Raw genomic sequence first — 17,998 nt, 5'->3', positions numbered from 1 at the left:
AATGGAGACTTACTACCACTAGCATCTTGTCTGCCAACACCTCCTTCTTGTGAGAAAAACACTGACAATAAATTTCTGAATATCAATAATACTAATAAAAACTATGTATATATCATCTGTCTACCTACCTACCTATTATTGTGATATTGCAATATATATTACACAAAACCCTATTAGTAGTTTCTGTATTATTAAGGAGTACGCTACTGTGAATAAAACATCTAAACCTGCCTATGATTAATAGTTCAGGAGAGTTAGCTGTTTTATTCATTGTTGAAGAAAGGTTTTATATCAATAGTTAATTGTAAATTGTAGTTTAAGTATTTTTCTTAATCCACAAGAGCATTAGAGAGCAGAGGTAACAGTATTGCAGTTTTTCTGAAACACTTGGAAAGTTTGTTTGAGACAGATAAAGGTGAGAGTTAAGCATATCTAGAACACAAGTGGTAGTATATCTCTCAAAATGTTTTACACTTCTCTGTTGTGTTGTTGTTGTCCTAAGCTGTAAGTTCAAGGCTATACAGCACTGTACGCAATAGTCAAAGTACACTATTCAATTAGCATTTGGAAACAGGCTCAAAAAAGTTTATACGTAAAGAAAAGTACACTGAATACTAACTTCTTGAAATAAATCTCAAAAAGAAAAGTGAATGTGCAGCACAAAAAAAGTGAGTAGAAAAGTAAGAGTTGGAATAATAGTAAATCACATGACACAATTGTAAACATGCGTCATGGAAAGATCAAGCAACATTTAGAAGATACAATTTTAAATAAGAAGCATCAATGAGCATAGTATGATCGGCTTTCATAACTAACAGAGCACTTTAGACACTATCTGTGAAAACTTGCATTATGATTCTCTGGACACATCTGGAAATTGAAAGTTATTTCCCTGTTGATTAAAAGCATCAAAATCACATAATTGACCTATTTAAATTGTTTAAATAGAAACTTAAATATCTACTCTAGGCAATAACAAAATAAACTTTTAACAAGATTCCTATCAATCTATACCTTCCAAACATTTCTCCTAAATAAATATTTGCATTGACATAGCCCTCCCTTTTATAGAAAACTGAACATTTATCTTTTGGGGATCATTCAAGATTTCTTGGTTCTTACCAGAGAGAAGCTGAAAGGAAGAGATAGAATACCACAAGGCTTATATGGAAAATCAGGATGAAGATTACAGTTTATCTTTTAGGGAACAATCTAGTCTGATGAGTGGCACTACCATTCATTCTAACTTGGAAAATAATATTAGAGGAAATGGAGATAAGATGGATCTGAAATTAATCTCAAAGCCTGCATAATATTCTTTGGGATTAGCGCAAACTTCCCTCTTGTCTCCAATGCCTTTTTTCATCCGCGTTCTTTTAGTTTACTGGTTGTATATATCAATATACACAATCACTTCAATACATGCTAAAGAAAGAACTGGAACTATAGCAGATCTCATCTTCATCACACATCAGCATACTGATGACTCTTTCAGAAAATTTTATGTAGATGTTGAAAAACATGCTAGATAAACCCTGTATAAATTTGTAGCATAGCTTCCACTTTTCTTTTAGAAACACAATAATGTGAAAAACTGTCTATTCATTAAAAAAAAATAGATTTTTTTTTAAAAATGTTTTGCTGGAAACAAATGTAGATGCTCTGTTTCCACTGGTCATATGAGTGAGGCAAATGTTTCACTTATTTAAAAAAAACAGTATAAGCACCAAAAAAATTCCACCTGCAAATTTAAGAAATGACTAAAAATTGCATGCAAATAGTAACTATTATCTTTAAGTTTATAGCAGGGGAATTTGCATTTTAAAAGCCTATAACAGGGAAATTTATGTGTCAAAGAATGAAAGTACTTTCATTTGTACTTTTTAAAAATGTTCTTAATTAGTTTGTGTTAATAGTAATGTAAATTAGAAGAAGAACATAGAAAACCCCAGATACAAATTGTTATAAATTTTTCTATATTTTAATGCATAGGAAAATCCCCAATGAAGTGGACTTCTGTGGGATTTCCAGAAAATTGCACATGCTTGATATAGTGCCTCCATATCTCACTCAGACAACCAACCCAAAGAATGCTACTGTACTGCCAATGGTATTCAAAGCTCACGAGCAGTTTAAAAATGGAATGAGAAGGTTGTATGTTCCTGCTCTTCTTCAGGCAGAGGTAATCCCTGTAAGAAAATAATTATTTCAAAGCCACATCAGAACTCTGATTGAAACAGATTTGCTAAACAGTTTCAGCCAAGGATGGAGTTCTACTGGTAGCAACAAACAATTTTGGCTATTCTTGGAGAAAGCTAAGAAGTATCTGATCTCATTAATATTCACTGTAAATAGGGCCACCAGGCAATCCCAGGTCTCTAGACTAAACAAAGAAACAATCATTCTGGAAAAAAGCAATGGCAAATCATTTCCATGTTGTTGCCAGGAAAACTACATGGAGGTACCTATCAAGTTCTTTGTCTTAACTGTACTAACATCAGGCACCTGCAGAGTATTTGTAGTAATGGACATCACTTCAAAATGACAAGTGTGACTGAGTGAATGAAGTTCCCTCTGTATTTGATGTATTTGTTATATAGACTTACAACAACTGAGCCCAAACTTTCTATCACTAAGGTAGTTGGTAAATGAGTTGTGCCTCATTGTAGGGCCTTTTTGCCACAATTTGAGCAAATCACTACAGTTATTAAGTGAATCATGAAGTCATTAAGCAAAGTTGCTTTCCCCCCCTTGACTTTGCTTGTTGGAAGTCGGTTGGGAAGATTATAAATGGTGATCACAGGACTCCAGGACATAAATACATGCCAGTTGCCAAGCATCCAAATTTTGATTATGTGATGGGGATACTGCAATGGTTGTATGTATGAAAAATGATCATATTCTTTTTTTTTCAGTGCTGTTGTAACTTTGAATAGTCACTAAACAAATTATTGTAAATTGAGGACTACCTATACATGTGCTATGATTGTGATTGTTAAATATTGTAATATTGAAAGGGGGCAGGGTTTGTTCATCTAGTCACACCAACCATTTTGGAACTAGTGACCTTCACTGTAGATGTCCCAGGCACCAAATTGTCATTTCCACCAACTTTTATGGATGCCTGATGGAATCTGTATGGATAAATATTAATTAATGTCGTTGACATTGTCTGGATTCATACATTGTGACATCCAGAGCTTATTTAACCATAGTTTACCACAACTAGATTCACACACAAAAATCTTATGTTTACAAACTACAATGCTAAAGGGGTTCTGGGATTATATTAAACTACAATTAAATTACAGCATAGGTTACTCAATCAAAGAAGACGGTCAAGATAACACATCAGAAATAGTTCTGTAACTACTATAGCTTATTTTTTTCTTAGTATATGTTCTGTTTTCATTAAAACAGCATTTTAAACCCATGCATGCATGATCAAAGCCATTCTAACAAAAGTCCTTCTTATTGTAGGTTTTTGGTATTGCTATTCACTCGCTGGTTTAGTTCACAATTTCAGGTAAGCCTGATTAATTGTTCTCATTGCAAGGAAATTTCTCCTTACTTCTAGGTTGCCTTCAAGTGCTTTGAAGAATAGGTTTACCCCCACTTCTCTGTGATAGCCCTTCTTTAACTTTAACTTTATCTTTATTTAAATTTATAAACCGCTCCCTCTCCCCAAGGGACTCAGGGCGGTGTACAGTCAGGGTAAAAATATTTACCCTTCAAATATTAAAACTTAGCTGCAGCTATTTAATGAAAATGAAGTCTTTTGTTCAAAGAGATATCTGGATACTAGCCTTGTAAGTTTCCTATTGATTTTATGGCAAAGTTGTAAGAAATGTAGTAGCAGCAAGTCAGTGAAAATGTTTCTAAACTTGCATTTATTTGCATAACTTCTCTGATGTTTAGTAAACTGAAGCAACTTGATTAGTGACAAAGCAATGGAGCAAAGACCACTCAAAGTCCCTTGCTGAGCACTACAGTTGATTCTACTAATTAACTCCTTCCCATCACTTTTGTGCACCATTGACAACACATTTCAGTCCAGGATATGAAAGAGTCCATGTTTCTGGATAAAAATATTGGGTTAAGATTGCTAGTTTAAATAATTTTCTCTAATGGACTCCTTTTTAAAAAATAAATAAAAACTAAACCAAAATGAAAAAGCATTCCAGAATTAGACTTGTAATTCAAAGAATTAGTTCATAATTTAATTTAATTACGATAAAAATCTGCACAAAGATCTCTCTGACAAATTAAAAGACAAAAAGGACAAGTACAAAAAATGGAAAGAGGGACACATAATTAAGGCAGAAGATCAGCAGATAGCCAGAATCTGCAAAGAGGAAATCAGGAAAGCAGAGGCTCAGAATGAACAAAAACTTGCAACAAAAATCAAAAATTATTTTTAAAAAGTTTCTTCCAATGTATAAATAACAAGAAAAAAGTCAAGGAAACAGTCGGTCTACTAAAGAGAGAAGACCCCAAGGAAGTAATAGGCAGTAGAGAGAAAGCAGAGCTGCTGAACTCATTCTTTGCATCGGTCTTCTTGCAAAAACAAACTATAGTCCAACTTACCAAATCACACCTGTAAAAGACAGACTAGAAATAAAAGTTAAAATAAACAAAAAATGGTAAGAGAACATCTGTCTGATCTTGATGAATACAAATCACCAGGACCTGATAGATTATATCCCAGAGTTCTAAAGGAGTTGGCAGATATCATCTCAGAACCACTGTATCATATCTTTCAAAAATTACCAAAGGACTGGAAAAGAGCTGATGTGGTTCCCATCTTCAAAAAGGAAAGTACCTAGGAAACTACAGAGCAATCAGTCTAACATCAATACCTGGGAAGATACTGGAAAAGACAATAAAAAAACAGATCTCCTAACATCTAGAAACAATTAAAGTAATAACTAGAGGTCAGCATGAGTTTGTTAAAAACAGATCATGCCAAACAACCTTATTCCATTCTTCAACACAGTGACTAAATTAGTAGATCAGCAAAATACTGTGGATATAATGTACTTGGTTACAGGAATTGGGCATGGCTAGTCTAGTGAAGGGAAGGACCAGGGGAGATATGATAGCAATGTTCCAATATTTGAGGGTCTGACACAGAGAGGAGGGGGTCAAGCTATTTTCAAAAGCATCTGAAGGCCAGACAAGGAATAATGGATGGAACCTGAACAAGGAGAGATTCAAGCTAGAAATAAGGAGAAATTTTCTGACAGTAAGAACAGTCAACCAATGAAACAGTTTGCCTTCAGAAGTTGTGGGAGCTCCATCATTGGAGGCTTTCAAGAAGAGATTGGACTGCCATCTGTCAGAAATGGTGTAGGGTCTCCTGCTTGGGCAGGGGTTGGACAAGATGACCTACAAGGTCCCTTCCAACTTGTTAATCTGTAATTAAAAAATAATTTGATATCTCTAATTATTCTCTTTAGAAAAGTAATGAAAGGGTAAATCTGAATTTCATTAACTATTCCTTAAAATTTTCAGTCCTATACAGGTAGTCCTCAACTTGCAATCACAATTGAGCCAAAAATTTATGTTGCTAAGTGAGAAATTTGTTAAGTGAATGTCACCCCATTTTACGAATTTTTTTGCCACATTTGTTAAGTGAATCACTGCAATTGTTAAATTAGTATAACAGTTGTTAAGTGGATCTGGTGTCCTCATTGACTTTGCTTGTCAGAAGGTTGCAAAAGTTGATCACATGACCATGGGCATGCTGCAACAGTCATAAGTGTGAAAAATGGGCAGCTCACTTTTTTCAGTATTATTATAACTTCAAATGTTCACTAAGTGAACGCTTGTAAATTGAGGACTACCTGTATTACTGCAGTCTGCAGCCTTTCCAGCTCAGTTGATGGGATGGTTTTGCACACATGCATATGTGTCACTTTCACAAATTCAGCTTTGCACGTATGCACTTTTGCACACTCACCCACCAGTTCTGCAGCCCAGTTCTGAACAGTCTGTGGCCCAGCAGCAGCCACAGACCGAGTATTAGAGACCCCTGCTATATTATTCTTGTATATTGCTCTATTGACCTAGAAGCAGCAGATAAAGATGGAAATTCCAGTCCAATTATAGTGATCTAATACTACTCATTTGGGAATCAGGTGTTGCATCCCAATCTAGCATAGTGGGGCAAAATACTAAGTTTGTGGTAGGTCCTTTTTGGGACTGATTCTCACATCCCCTTTTCTTTTTGTATGGTTTTAGGAATGTTGAAGCAAAGCTCAAACTCTAGTTGAGCCATCACATACTCCATAAGGACTCTGGGTGTCTGAAACTTGGTACAAGTATATCAGGAAGATATTGTTTTCAAAAAGAGTATCAGTGCATGCAACACCAGCATTTTCTAGGTCTAATTGCTTTGTTACATTGTCTTCCTATTTAATCAATTTGCTCAATCCTCTTGAAGAACAAATGAATTCCCATTTTATTCAGAGGTATCAACAAAAGTACTTACATCTGACATAGATATATTTTCCACATTTTAATCACCCTTGCATGTTATCTAACCTAAAACTTCTTAGGCTGAAATTCTACATCCTACTAATTCATTTTAATTTCTAGAAGATTTATTTACAAATGTGTACATGTTAAGGTGGGCATGCTTGAAGATGATTCATAATAATTGCTTCAGACCTCTCGTATTCATTCAACAGCATAGCAATAGCATTTAGGCATATAAACTGCCCCATAGTGCTTTGCAGCACTCTCTGGGTGATTTACAACATCAGCATATTGCCACAACAATCTGGATCCTCATTTTACCTCAGAAGAATGGAAGGCTGAGTTCATCTTGAGCCCTGCCAGGATCGAACTCCAGGCTGTGGGCAGAATTTGCCTCCAATATTTCATTTTAAGCACTGTACCACCAGGGCTCCTTCAAGCAGCCAGTTCCCTGTGAATGTTGAGACCATGGCATCTTTTTTTTAATTTTCAGGCCCATACAGAAAACCTGGAAAAAGGTTGCTTGAAATAACAGCAGAGCAGTCTGAAGCAGCGACTCTGAATCATTTTCAAAGTGTGCATAGACTTAATGTGGGAATGAGATTAGTTTCCAGATGGGGAGTTCCACCACAATAAGTTGAAAGACATTGTAAGTTTCTATCATTTCATACTTCTTAAATGCTTTTGTGGAAAGATGTAGAAAGAGAGAAAACCAGGAAGGATTACAAGTGGAAAACAATATTCATTCATTTTATATACCTGTTCCATTAACAGAAGTTTGCCTTCCCAAAACATATGACAAGACAAAGCAGAGGTAGATGGTAAAAGCCTTGCCTAGAATGAACTCAACAAAGTTTCAGCAACTTTGTTCTCATACTTTAGTTTAAACTCCACATTTAGAGGCATCTTTTCTAGAATGCAGGAAGTATATTATGTAGCTTTTATGCACAGATTTGACTGTCTAGTCAACATTGCAAGTCTTTCACCACCTCCATTCTAAGGATGCAGGGCTCAAGGGCATTGTTAGAAATGGGTTTCTATAGGGAAATGGTCAAAATATTCAAGTTAGTATCTGCAATGGTACAATTGAATCTCTACCTGTTTTGTTATTTGTGTTGCACGCTCAATGTATGAAAAATGATCAGAGCTTTGATCACACCATTGGGGCTGCCCTTTTACTTTGTTAACAATGTCCTGTAGATAGCCCTGGTTAGGAAAGCTGGAGACTAATGCTTTGGTTTACAACACACTAACTTCCCATTCATTCTTTTTAAAAAAATAATATTTTTAAAATCAGATGCATTAGAGAATTTGATGGGAGATCCATTGCCATATCTGGGTGTCTCATTGGCCCTAGGGGTGTGTATGTGTGTGTGTGTTTGTGAGAGAGAGAGAGAGAGAGAGAGACAGAGAGAGAGAGACAGAGACAGAGAGAGAGACAGAGAGACAGAGAGACAGAGAGACAGAGAGACAGAGACAGAGAGAGACAGACTGCCTGAGATCAAGCTCAGCTCCTAATGCCTATCCTTGCAGCTTTCATCACAAAAAATAGATGTGGTTTGCCATTATCTCCTTCCAGAATGTTTTCCCAATATCTCAGTAGCATTAGTGTTTTATAACTGTATGCAGGGGAAAATCCCCATTCATCTTCCTTCCAAAAGACTTTATCTACAAGTTTGATTTCCCCTCCTCTGTATGATAATTCTGCACCATCCTTATAATTATTCACATAAATGTAGAGGCACTAATGCAAAGTATGTGTGTAACAAAGACACTTTCCCACCCACGCTTGGTTGAAGAATTGTATAATCATCCTTTCCACCTATTAAAATCAAGGTAGTGCTCTGCTTAGGAAATCACTCAAGCTGTTCATATGGCTTTTTTCCATGGAACGATTGCTAACTGCAGATAATATTATAGCTGTTTTTCTTCTGCAGCAGAAGGATTCAGTTGTATTCTAGAAAGAGTCTGCAGAGTACTGAATTACTTCTTGTCCTTCTAGAACAAAACCTTATCAGTTTAGAAATGTCAAGAGATTTGAATTTGGATGTTTATAGAGTTTTATTCACTGAGGGGTGGCTTTAGGCCAGGCACTGACTCTTAGTTTTTAGAGACAGATGGCATCAATTTTGTTCTGCAAGATCATGTAAGGGAGGTCTTACATGCTGCTGCATCAAATCATGAAAGCCCACTGACCAGAAAGGTTGGAATTGCCACTAGGAATGAATACATTTGTCTGCTTAATGCCTCACTTTTGCAGATTCATCAGATTTGTTCATTAATTTTTAAAGTTCACCCTAATTTCTGCATCTATATATAGAAACTATATCTATGTTTTTTCAAACATATGCACTGCTGCTTGCAATTTTGCCTAACATTTTTAGCATATCGTTTTCATGAATATTTATTTTTTATTCAAAATAAGACAATTTCATTTTGTGTGTAGTAAAATGTATTCATTACTTTAAAATACAAAACGTGGTGAATTCACATTCAAATATTAAAAATTGTATTCTTGTTTCTATTTCTCCCTTCAAACAATCTTCAATCCAATTTTCCCCATGAAGGGGAAATTAATTTGAAAGTGGTTGTTTCAACCAGACGCAAAAGATGATGAGCTTTACCTGACAGTGCCAAGCCTCTAACCCTCATCCTAATTCTATAGCTTCAAAGACAGTATAAGGAGACAGAGGTATTTAAGCCAGGACCAGCCAGAACTAGTGACTCTAAGAAGAACTATCTCTAATGGAAAAGCTTGACAGACTCCACTAGCCTCCAGTCTTCATCAAAACTATTCCTGTTGTTCACCAGACAGAGTTTCATTTATAGGATTGTGGGTATTATTTCTATTGGCTTTCCTCTCCCTATGCAAGGCTACTGCAAAACCTCATCTGAAAGCATAAGGACAAGTGATTCCTCCTATGAAAGAAGTCCCAGCAGTCCTGTCTGCTCTAGAATGGCTTGGAGAAGCCTGCCTCCAACCCATGGCTCACCTCTTTGCTTAAGCATCAGAGTAACTTCTGCTAGTCAAAGTGGAAGCAATCAGTTTCTCTTATCATTTAGTAATAATTGGAGGAATTCATCATTTCCCAGATCAGATCCATTTGTTGAAGCAGATGTCCGGGAACTCACAAGATTTGTTTTCAATTACAAGTTAAAAAATTGTTTTCAGGATCTTAATTCCCTTATAATGGGGAAATGAGAATCAAGGTAAGTAACAGAAAAATTTCATATTTGCTTTGAATGATTGCATAATTATATTGTCTACCTAAACATTCTGCTGTATAAAAAGTTCAAGCTATTTTCTGCAGCCATGGAAACAGGCAGCTCCATAGAGGGAAGAAAGCCTAGTGAATGATACCTCTTTGCAGAAAATAAACTAACATTCTTATATAACTAAAGAGAATCAACTGACATTAGTAGGTTATAGTCTAGCTATTAGTATTGGATGAGATCATTAAAGTTTCTTTATTTTAAATTCTTCAAGTCTCACACTATAATTTTTTCAAGTTACTGTAGCCATGACATTGGTATCTGTGTTCATTCAAAACAGAAATATAAATTATAATAATATTTTTTTTAAAAAAGCCTTGACTTACCTAACTGAAGCCAAAACGAAGTAACCTAAATGATGCCATAGCCACAATGAATGATTTGTAAAATACAGAAGGCAATAAGTTCCTTGGCCACATTTCATAGGTATTATAAATTCTTGGAGGGGGGGTGTTATAGATTTTTAATGTCCCTGTTAGCTTCTAAATTTCATATTAATTTGCAAAATAATATATTGCTATCACTTCTGATATGTCTTAGAAAAACTGCACAGAATCGTGTTTCAAAATGTCTTATGTTAGTCCATTTTACACCTCCAAATATCAATCAAACCTAAAATATCAGTCAGTTTGAAAAAAGTTTGGGGCAGTTTTCTTTGTGTTGCCCTAGTTCCTTTATCAGCTAATCTGTCCAGCTGTGAGTTACTACCCCATCATAGTCCCCAATTGCATACCAATATTGAAAAGAATAGGAGAGCGTTCAGACAAATGTTTAAAAACTTGGCTTTTTCTTGGTGTGAGATATATAATCCCACTACAATAGATTTTATTCCCTGTAATTCTTTTTTTACCCATTATTGTTTCTTTTGATTGCTAGTTTATATTGTTTTTAGGTGTATACTTTGTAAATAATAATTATTATTTGAAACAAAAATATTTAAATATTTTATAATTGCACCATCAACATTGTGAATACAAGATATTTTCAGACAGGGATCTCCTTTTGCTTGTATATGCAGAATTTTTACTGTACCAATTTAAATGCTTTTATGTTATTAGGTGTACATCTTATTCTGTTCTAATCATAGTGTGCAAACTAGCCAGATGAACTCTGGTCTTTCCCCTCTTTTCCAACCCTTACATAGTTTCTCCCCCTTTTCACAACATTCATGTGCTTCTCAAAGATATATTAGCATTGTATATTTAAATGTAGATATAAAAAGAATATTTGCAAAATGAAAATACTTTTAATGAGATTATATTTTTGTGTTTTTTTGGGGTGGTCTGTCTTTTTTACTTCATCTTCTTTCGTTTCTCTAATCAGTTCTACTTCCTATTTTTTTTTTTTCTATTCAGCTTGGCATTCAAACTAGAAACTGCAGGGATTTCATTATGTCTTCTGTTCAGTCCCCTACTTACAATATTTGAAGAGGATCCTTTATTTACAATTACTGTTTAAGGAGAAGGAAATGTGGTAATTGACACTGATCAGTTGTTTGTGGCTTTTCTTCTTACGTCTTTTAAAATAAAACAAAAACAAATACAAATTCCTGCACAAACTGAGAATATTCCAGTTTCAGACCAATGCACTAAAAAAAGCTAACCAAAAAAACCACCCCCAGACCCAGGAAATTACAGACCAATCAGCCTAACATCAATACCCAAGAAGATACTGGAAAAGACAATTAAAAAACAGATCTGCCAACACCTAGAAATGAGGATAGTAATAACTAGCAGCCAGCATGGGTTTGTTACAAACAGATCATGTCAAACCAATCTTATTTCATTCTTCAACATAGTGACTAAATTAGTAGACCAGCAAAATACTGTGGACATAATATAATTTGACTTCAGCAATGGATTCGACAAAGTAGACCACAACCTACTTCTTCGTAAGCTAGAAAAAAGTGGGAAAGACAGCTTCACCATCAGATGGATTTGTAACTGGCTGACAAATTCTACTTAACAAGTCGTCCTTAATGGGTCTAAGTCTACATGGAGAGAAGTAAGCAGTTTCCATCTTGGGCCCAGTGCTCTTCAATATCTTCATAAATGACTTAGATGATGGAATAGAAGGGGAAATTACCAAATTTGCAGATGATACTAAGCTAGCAGGAATAGCTAACACCCTAGAAGATAGGCTCAAGATCCAGAAAGATATTGACAGACTGGACCCTATCTAATAAAATGAAATTCAACATAGAGAAAAGTAAAGTCCTCTTAGCTAAGAAAAACCAAAAGTACACCTATAAACTTGGTGAAACCAGGCTTAATAGCAGTTACTGTGAGAGGGATTTTGGAGTCTTAGTGGACAACCAGCTAAATATGAGCCAGCAGTGTGCAGCGGCACCCCAAAAAGCCAATGCAATACTAAGTTGCATTAACAGAGGGATACAATCAAGACCAAGTGAGGTACTAATACCACTCTAAGAAGCCCTAGTAAGACCATACCTAGAGTACTGCATCCAGTTTTGGTCACTATCATTGGAAAATTCTAAAACTGATGCTCAAATGAGAGTCACCAACTCTAATATTGCATAATTGTTGAATAAATATTAGCATAACCCCAAATAAATCAGGGGTAGGAATACATACCATCTTAGAAGAGACGCATTCCCACTTCTAACTTATGTCATAGTCATGCAGTTCAAAATGTATTTTTATGTTGTATATATTGCAAATATGTAATGTATCAACTTGCAAACCTTGACCGGTACAATGATGGCAGTCTTAAAACATGATGGAACTATGGCCTGATGCAACGAGAGGTTCAAGATGTCTGTGAGAACAGTGACCAGCTGGTCAGCACACTCCTTTAGTACTCACTGAGGGATATTATCAGAACCAGTAGCTTTCCAAGTATTGACTTTCCGCGGGACCTTACAGTTGTATCAAACCTGAGCACCTGCTCATCAGGGAGAGGAACAGCCTTCCTTGCTGGAACATTGTTTGTGGCCTCAAACCATCCAAACAACATATTTAGCTTGTTTAGAAAATCTGTGTCACCCTTACATGTCAGGGAAGCTGCCTTATAGTCAGTAATGACCCAAATACCTTGCCACATCCATCTCAAGTCCATAGGATTTTGTAAGATCTATTTTGCCTAAGGCATAATGAGATCCAGCAACAGATGAAGGCAGAATTAGCCATTCCTGTGTAAGGACAGTGTGTAAGGAAGAATGAAAGAAACTGCTTGCTTCATCCTGCACTGGGATGTTACAATGCAGCTGGGATCAGGCACCTGTAAGTAAGAAGTAAGTTCTATACTTTTTGACTATAGGCCCGCTTTGCTGTTTTGAAATCAGCTCTTGCTATTCTAAGTGCTGCCACATCACCTGATTTGAAAGCGATGTTTCTCACCTTTATCACACAGACCTCCTGTGACATTCAAGGTTTCTCATTTGCTTGTATGACAAAAGTCTTAAGAACACTCACATCCTCCATAGTGATGTGAATCACTATGCAGTGATAGACCACAAAATACAGCAAGGTCTGTGCCACATTTTTGTTTAATTCCACTACACACTGTGCCAAAAATGACAGGTCTTGATATGTCTTTACAATGAACTGACTACATTTTGGAGGGGTTTTATTTGGCTTCATATAAACACTGGGACCTCCCAATTCTTTCCCTTATGAACCGCAGTAAGAGATCAAAGTCTTGGCTCTGTATGGCATCAAAGATCTAAATTCCATTTTTCTCAACGGAAGGCCTTAATTTCAACTAACACTTAAAGTCATTTAAAAGAAAAGCTTCGGTTGATTTCAGTGGAAAGAATGTTACAAGTAAATTTTCCTCCTTGAATTAAGTGCTTGTTAATATTAAAAGTAACATACCATATCCAAATCATACCGGATTCTTCAGCAAACTATCTTCTCTTCCCAGCAGATACTTTGAAAGGGGTTATGCAAACTTCAGTACTAGCTGTGTCATTGAATTATGAGTCATTCAGTCGATTGGATAAAATATAATCAATGTGGGATGAGTTGATGAACCTGACAAATGACACACAAGCAACTGATGCTTTTAGGAACTTTCCTATTCTTCATTATCCTACAAAATGGCTCTCATTTCCGTCCTTCATCCCCCTCTATTGTAGAACTCATTTTATTGAGAAATTCAGAGATTATATAGAGGAATGCCAGATAGTTATTAACAAATTAAAACTGATACTGTATCTTGAGGAATTCTAGAATGGTTATGTGTTGTGGCCCAGCAGGATCCGGTTGATCTGCTGATGGACTCGGATAGCAAGGAACCATATGAGCCTGCCCTGGACGATGTGGAGGACCTGCACAGGGTTCAGACTCAGAGCAGGGACCAGAGAGGCTGGTTGGCCACCAGGAGGCACCTGAGGCATGGAGCAGTGGGGAGGATCAAAGGCAGTTTGTCCCTGATGCTAGATTGAGAAGGGCTGAGAAATGGAAGAAGCAACTCCATAGGCAGATTCACAGAAGATGATTAAGCACAGGTGGTTGTGGATTGGCCCCTCCCAAGAGAGATTATAGGTGAGGCATTGGGAGGAGACATTTGCAGGAAACAACCGTTCGAATTAATAGTTAAGAAAATCTATGTATTCTAGCCGTGTCTGCTCGTTTGGACTATCTGCGTTGCTTCATTCGAATTATCTGGGTTGCTCTATTGAACGTGAGTTGTCTGGGTCCTCAGCCAAAGGATTTGTTATCTCAGTAATTAAACAATGGCAAACAGCCAAACCTATGTTCTGGTTTATTCACAGGCGTGGAGAGGGGGGTCAGAACAGTTATGTGTTGTAGATTTTGAAGCACTGAAATCCTCTTCCAAGGCATTTCTCCCCACCAAACAAGAGCACCTTTGTCTGACATCAGTTTGCTTGAAATTCCTGATGCAACCTAATCTTTTTAAACCTAGTTTAAAAAGTTTATGAAGAGGGTAAAGAATAATTTGCAATCATGCTCTTTTGCACATGAGTATGGTTTAGTGAGAACTGCTTAGCATGAACAAATGAAGTCCTGATTATTTATCAGGTCTAAGTTTGAACATGTTACATTGATCTATACTTTGCAACTGAAATGTTTGTGAGTGTATCATCATCGTTGTCATCATCATCATTATCATTTTTGCTGTTGTCTATCCACCGCAGGACAAAGGCCTCTTCTGCATGTTTCCAATCAATACAGTTCTGGGATTTCTTTTGCCAATTGAGCCCACAATACTTACTGATGTCATTGATCCATCTTGTTTAGGATTCTTTCATGGATGCTTTTTATCAAGTGGGATCCCTTCTATGACTGCCTTGGTCCACCTACCATCAGTTCTTCTTGCTATATGACCAGCCCATTTCCATTTCAATTCTTTTACTCTCTTGATGATGTTGAATCCATTTAAACCACTTAAGATTTACAGATGATGTTGTTCTTTTTTCACAAGACCCAGAACAGCTACAAAGACATATACGAGAGCTGCCCAAATCAGGAGAACCATTTGGCTTAAAAAGAGCCAGGTTATATTTAAGAAATTCACCAAATAAAGAAAAAAAATTAATATCTGGAGAAGAACTAGACATAGTAATCCATACATATATGGATTGGATCCATATATGGATCACAATAGAAGGGGATAAAGTAAAGGAAATTGAATGGTGCGTTAAGTGTGGTTGACAGCAGTGGTGGGATTCAATTTTTTTTACTACCGTTTCTGTGGGCATGGCTTGATGGGGGTGGCTTGGTGGGGGTCATGTAACTGAGTGGGCATGCCAACTCAATGTCACTCACTGCAAGGTGAGGCGGCACCTTGCTGTGAGTGACATCGAGTTGGCCACATCCACTGTCACTTGATCCGCCCCCCACCAAGACACGCCCCGCCAAGACACGCCCACAGAACCAGCAGAAAAGTTCGCCCAAGTCTTTTAGCATTCAACCTGGCTGCTTCTCTCCTCCTTCTCTGCCTCATACACACAAAGCAAACAGGCACACATCTCACATCTCACTCATGTGAGTACACTCTGTGTGTATGCCCAAGAAGGAGAAGACTTGGATGAACTTTTCGGTTCAAGAAGACAATGGTTAAAATGATGATGAAATGTTGATACTGTATGTATGTATGTAGTGGGGTTCAAATAATTTAACAACTGGTTTGCCTGAACTGATGCGAACTGGCTGAATATATGTGTGTGTGCGCGCATGTGCGCGTGCGTGCACACACACACATATTCTATCGATCTATAAACACACACAAACATATACACAAAAATCCAAAATACACTGCCTGTTTAAAAACTTTACACGGGATACAACTACATTTATCATTAAAACATGCACACAATGCTCATACATTTCATGAAATTTCCCATTCAAAAGATGAGATATGGTTGGTCAAGTAAGATATTTCCTTGACCAATCCATGCTTATTTCTGTTAATTATATTAATAGCCATACATGATGAAAGCACAATTTGCAGAGGTCCACAATTAAATGTCATGCTGGGAAAAAAGAGGTTGGGATACAGAAATTTCAAAACTTCCTTTATTAATGAATGAATTAAGGTGGGCTATTTAGGATTGTTTCATCTCCTTTTCCCAAATTGCCCAATAGAACAGATAATAGCACTTGTACCTGATCAAAGTACCCATCTGTTTTACTTTGTCATATTTTTGAAATACTCTCTTTTCTTTCTCAGCCCCTGAGAGTTCTCTTATACAAGATATCAGATGTCAGATATCTGCAGACTGGTCTGCAATTTTGTGGAATTCTTTCTTTTCTCTGTTTTTGCAAAACTGATCTTTGTTTTCTTTCTGTCACTTCAGAGGTAGGTTGCTCCCAGTTCGGCCCGGATTGGGCAAACTGGTAGTAGCAGCAACGGGAGGCCCTGCCCCCCCGCCCAGACACTTCTGAGTATTCTGCGCTCGAGCCTGAACCAGCAGTAAAAAAATTGGCAACCCACAGTGTCATTTCATATGTCTTGGAAATGTAAAGTAATTTAAAGTAAAATAAAGAAGTGTTCCTAACTATGCATTTCTTGATTGCAATCTTCCATCCTGCTTTTTACAATTTCCTTGGGAAAAAAATATTTTTTTTTAATCAAGATTGAATCAAAATAGGAAATGAGTAGCTTCACTTTTCCTTTAGTATCTATTAGCAATTTGCCTTCTTTTTTAATTAAAAGTTTTTTTTATTTTAAATTTTCAAAACAAACACAGAATCCTCCTTCTTTACATACTGTAGAAAGTGTATCAGTTGGTTACAAAAAGCTTTCGTACGTCTCTTCCACTGTCATCACAAAATTCGTATTTTAAATCAGATATTTTTATGCATGTTACCATCATCATACCTCCATTTTCATTTGACTATAATTGTTTAAGCGTCCTTCATCATAAAATGTACCAAGATTTAAAACCTGACCACATACTGGCATTTCATTTGTTATTTCTAATATCCTCCAATAACACTGAATCCTTATGTCCTATTATGACTAAACATCAATAATATTTAGTAACAAAAATTTCTAATCCTCCTTTCCAAATCACTGTTTACAATTTCCATCCAATTTCTTATGTTATACACATACACACATACATACATACATACATACATGTGTGTCTGTGTCTGTGTCTGTGCGTGTGTTGTATTTGTGCTGATAAATAAATAAAGGGAGACCCTTTATTTATTTATCAGCACAAATACAACACAAATATAAAAAGGCAACATTAAAAATAAAAATATGGTTCTTTACCAGCTGTAAACACTTTCTCTTTCCGTTTCCTTCCATTTGGAGCCATCCCAACTTCATCAGCCTCGGGGCTGTGCTTTTATCGCCAACTAGAAGAACTTCTCCTGGGTCGATCAGGGACTTTGCAGTGTCCCTGAGATCAGCAGGACATATTCTTCCCGTTTGCCATCTCTGCGGGATGGTTTAGGTCCGATTGAAAGTTTCGGCAGCGATCTCAGAACATTGAGATCGCACGTCCGTCTCATAACAACGTTGGCTCCTCCTCCAGCAATTTGCCTTCTTGAACAAGTGGCCTAATAATTATTCTGAAAATATCTAAATAAGCCCAAATTGTTACTCTTAGCGCCTTTTGGTAACCCCGTTCTCATTCACTCTGAGCTTTCATTTTCTGAACATCAGCTATATAGTTATTATTTCCTGGAATGTCCTGTTTTATTTTCAGATCCTAAGTAAGCTTTTTGTGTAGCTATATTGGCTTGTTTTACTATTCTCCATTCCTTCTCCTTATTAGCATATTTTATTTTAAAAATTGTAAATG

The sequence above is a fragment of the Natrix helvetica genome (genome assembly GCF_964273705.1).
Source record: "Natrix helvetica genome assembly, chromosome: 4".
Classification (NCBI taxonomy): domain Eukaryota; kingdom Metazoa; phylum Chordata; class Lepidosauria; order Squamata; family Natricidae; genus Natrix; species Natrix helvetica.
Note: the sequence above shows the minus strand (reverse complement) of the source record.